At 34.3% G+C, this 4,637-nt stretch overlaps 1 pseudogene; it reads left to right on the top strand.

The window, feature by feature from the left end:
• The first annotated feature begins 2,459 nt into the window (after positions 1-2,459).
• LOC126710333 (alkane hydroxylase MAH1-like) lies at positions 2,460-4,348 on the top strand (annotated as a pseudogene).
• The last annotated feature ends 289 nt before the right edge of the window (positions 4,349-4,637 follow it).

Below are 4,637 nucleotides of genomic sequence, written 5' to 3'. Positions count from 1 at the left end.
TTCAACGTATAAATCAAAGAGTGTTAAAAAAATCATATTTCAATTGAATCATTTGAATTTTTTCGTTTGAAAAAAAAGTAAAATATTATAGGTGACTTACCCATATTGTATGAATAAAGTAAAAGTGTCATTATTGAGTATATGGGTGTGTGCATTTTTTTTGCTAGGCCTAATTCCATTTTTTGGCTATTTTCGTGACCAATAAATGCATAAATCTTACTAAATAATCACATAAACTTCAAATTAGAATGAATGTATAGCGCGTGTGATGGGGTTGGTATAAATTATTATTATTATTATTATTTAAATTGTTGAAATATATCTAAAAGAATTACATCAAACCTTAAAGTGAGAAAAATCTTGTATGCGCTAGTCTCATGAGACCCATAACCATGTCCCACTGACATGTGGATTAAGGTGGAAAAAATCTTGTATTAATCGGTCTCAAAAGACCGATATAGGAGATACTTTCTCCTTAATGCGATGAAAACAACAAGAAGCCTTAAAATAATGCATCTATTATGATAGGGATGTGGAAAATATGTTAATAACAACATTATCTAGCATAAATATTCACTCCAAACGTTTTTTTACTACAAAATCTGACACTGTTCCAGCGAAAGCGCTAGGTTATTGTGAGTTTTTCTACAAAGTACATGTAATAACTTAGGATGCACGGACACGGACATGGATACAAATACGAGTATGGGTACAGGTACGACACAGCGACACAAGCAATTTTTGAAAAATTATAATATAAAACGGCAAGTACGACACCTGTATGACATAGGTACGACACAAATGACACCCTTAATGAAGTGTTCATGCATCCTAGGTAACAATGGTACCTTTTTCTACTTTCGTAGCTTCTATATTATTTATTTTAATTTTTTCTTTTCTCTAAGTAATCATGATGCAGTGTAATGAGTTTTTTTTTTTTTTTTTGACAAATAAGGAAATCCAGACCTATTCGAGTATCTAATTGTTCACTTGGGATATATGCAGTCCCTTGATCTCCACACACCAAGTTATTACGGGATCCTTTGGAGTAGTTTTATTTTTTCTTCTAATTTTGAATTCTTAAAAGATGACATTTTATTTTAATGAATAATGAAGTGTTAGACCCACTGCAAGTGAGGGTCTAGTATATATTGGACGCATCTTGCAAAATTAGATGGTCAAGTATGTGGCTTTGGCTCATTGCCTTAAGTTTTAAGAATACCATGTGGTTGTGTTTTATAAATAAACATTTACTATTTATCTTTGGAACCCAAAAAAAAAAAAAAATGCTATTTACCGTTCATATGGATTCCTTAACGCCATCCAAATGGATGTGGGAGACGTGTTTATATGAAAATAAAAATTAAGTTATTTATGCAATTTTGTAAGTATTTGAAAAAAAAGATGACATTTGTAAATGATAGTTATTTTCTACAAAATCAATCCCCTCCCTTGATTTGTGGGGTAGTTACTAGCTGGAAATAAATACAATCCATTACCTACAAATAGAAGAATATTTGATTCTATAAAAATTAAAAAAAAAACTCTCCAACATCGATCGATCATTCAACATTAATGTAGACAAATCAAAATTTTCAGACCTCTATCAAGAAGAATTTGGTTTTCAACAAATGCTGGCATCTCAGACTCAGACCCAAGTGTTCCAACGCAATTAGGAGTTAATAATTATTAATATTTAAATTTTTAGAGCAAACAGTAATTACTCACTCCAGGTTTGGAGAAATGTCGTAAACCCCCTCTTATTTTTATAAACAACACTGCACCCTTAATTAAGGTTTTGATTTATTTGTCAAATAACCCCATGATCATTTACATATATCCATAACAAAGGGTGAAAGTAAAAAATAATAATCTCATTTTAAAAATATATATATGTGAGTTAGCATTTTCATAAAGATTTGAATGCATATCCTAGAGAATGTGGATTTCAACAAATGCTGGCATATCTTTAAATGCTCCAACTAAAACTATTAAACTTGCATTGCGTATCTAGCCATTTTGTGTGCCACCTGGTAAATTCAAAATAAATTCGTTGAATAAGGTATATTCAACATTTATCACTAAATGATATAGGTATCCGTTGAATTAAAACATGAAACATATTGAATGACACCAGATTGCTGGAAATTTTGACTCGGGCCAATCTATCTTTATTTGCTCTTTAAATGAATACATAGAAAAAGGTGGGCGAGTCTAAATTTTCAACCAAAATGATATACGTAACATATGTCATTGTTGGTTTTTTGACCAAATTATAATTTGGTAATCTTGGTCTTGCTTCGTGCATGTCATTTGGTTGGAATTTTGAGTTTTGACATTTGATTAAATCTGTCTATCTTGTACGTATATATGTAAGAAAGTTTTCAAGGTTACCAAGCAAAAGCCCAGCCCCTCTATAAAAACCTTGGAGTTGATTCAAAGATTAACAAACCAAACATAATAACCAGCTCTATAAAAGCCCACCTTAGAAACCACGTACAAACGACCTCAAAAGATTGTTTAGATACCAAACCCAATGGCTATATTTGATTACATTGAGATATTGATGCTATTGCTTTGCTTTCTCTCTCTCTTCCATTGGAGTTGGAAGAGGATATCACCCATTACAAACTGGCCTATTGTTGGAATGTTGCCTGGGCTTCTTTGCAAGGCACCACATATCCATGAGTATTGCAACCCAAGTTCTGAAACAAAGTGGTGGGACATTCAAGTTCAAAGGACCATGGTTTGCAAACATGGACTTTTTGGCCACTTGTGATCCCATGAATGTGCGGTACATATCAAGCAAAAACTTCGCCAACTATCGAAAGGGTCCAGAGTTTAAAAAGCTTTTTGAACCTTTCGGTGATGGGGTTCTCACTTCTGAGTCAGATTCATGGAAATCCTTCAGGAAATTGATTCATTCGCTGATTAAACACAGAAAGTTCCAGCTATTTCAAGAGAGATCTATGAGACAAAAAGTATCACAAGGCCTTTTCCCTGTTCTTGATCATGTATCAAGACTAGGAACTGAGCTGGACTTGCAAGATGTTTTTCAGAGGTTTACCTTTGATAATACATGCTTGCTGGTTCTAGGCTTTGATCCAAACTGCCTTTCTGTTGACTTACCAGAAGTGGCAAGTAGAAGAGCATTCGACAAAGTAGAGGAGGCTGTGTTTTACCGGCATATGGTGCCGGAATTCATTTGGAGGGTACAGAAATGGCTGAATATAGGAGAAGAGAAAAAGCTACGCGGAGCCATGGAGACCTTAGATTGCTTCTTGTACCAGTGCATATCATTGAAGCAAGAAGAATTTCGCAGGCGCAGAGACCAAATGGAACAAGTTGAGGAGAAGGATGAGGATTTTGACCTATTAACAGCTTGCATGGCAGAAAAATTAGAAGAAGAAGAAGAAGAAAGGGAAATTGAAGGAAACTTAAACATGGATGCTTACAAAAAATCTGAGAGATATCTAAGAGACATTGCTTTCAATTTCACTGCAGCTGGGAAAGACACTGTGAATGCAGCTCTCACATGGCTTTTCTGGCTAATTATTACACACCCTTTGGTTGAAAAAAAGATTCTAGAAGAGATCAAAGAGAATTTGCAGGCCAAAGAAGATGGAGATTGGAGGTTTTTCAATGTAGAAGAGCAAGGTAAATTAGTTTATCTCCATGCAGCCCTTCGGTTATACCCGTCAGTACCTTTCAATCAAAGAGTTTCTATTCAACCAGACACCCTTCCAAGTGGCCACCGTATTGATGCAAATGCGAAGGTAATGGTGTCTCTGTATTCAATGGGAAGTATGGAAGAGGTATGGGGTGATGATTGCTTGGAGTTCAGGCCTGAGAGATGGATCAACGAGCAAGGAGGAATCATTCACGTACCATCTTACAAGTTTATCGCGTTTAATACAGGACCTAGGAGTTGCCTGGGTCAAGACTTAACTTTCTTTCAAATGAAGACAATTGCAACCGCGATACTTTGGAATTATCGTATTCAAATGGTTGAAGGTCATCCTATTTCTCCATGTCTTTCCGTTATGCTGCATATGAAACATGGTTTGAAGGTTAGGGTCTCCAAGAGAAGTGATGTTTGAGGACGAGTACTTTGTTTTTTTTAGGACGAGTACTTAGTGGTGGAGATTGTAATAATAATGACAATAAAGCATGCATGGCTCTCTTTTGACTAGTTCTAATGTATATCTGTATGACATGCTTGCACAACAACAATAGTAGAATGATGCATGATTAGTTATACGTAAGTGATACTTATTTTGTAAGATTTTATGTAAGAATAATTTTTAATTATCGATCGAGTACCTGTGAAGGAGCGTTTAATGAAAAAGATATTCACTAATAAGATTTTTTTTTTTTTTTTTTTTGGTGCCAAGTTATAGGAGTTTTACCAAGAGCCTTATACTAAACTAGTTGCCACATTTTAGAATTTCTTGAAGAAATATCTAGAATTCAAATCTTTCATCCCGGTTATAACTATTGGATTATATATATAGACACACATATGTTAAAGATCCTGCCTAAGTTGGCCGAACACTTTGATTGTACAGATTTTGTTATGATAATGAAATTTAATTTATAATATGATTTGTTGTTCAAGAAGCATTTAAGAATTCAAA

Source organism: Quercus robur, chromosome 12 (genome assembly GCF_932294415.1).
Source record: "Quercus robur chromosome 12, dhQueRobu3.1, whole genome shotgun sequence".
In the NCBI taxonomy this organism is placed as follows: Eukaryota; Viridiplantae; Streptophyta; class Magnoliopsida; order Fagales; family Fagaceae; genus Quercus; species Quercus robur.
Note: the sequence above shows the minus strand (reverse complement) of the source record. Positions and strands in the feature narration are given on the sequence as shown.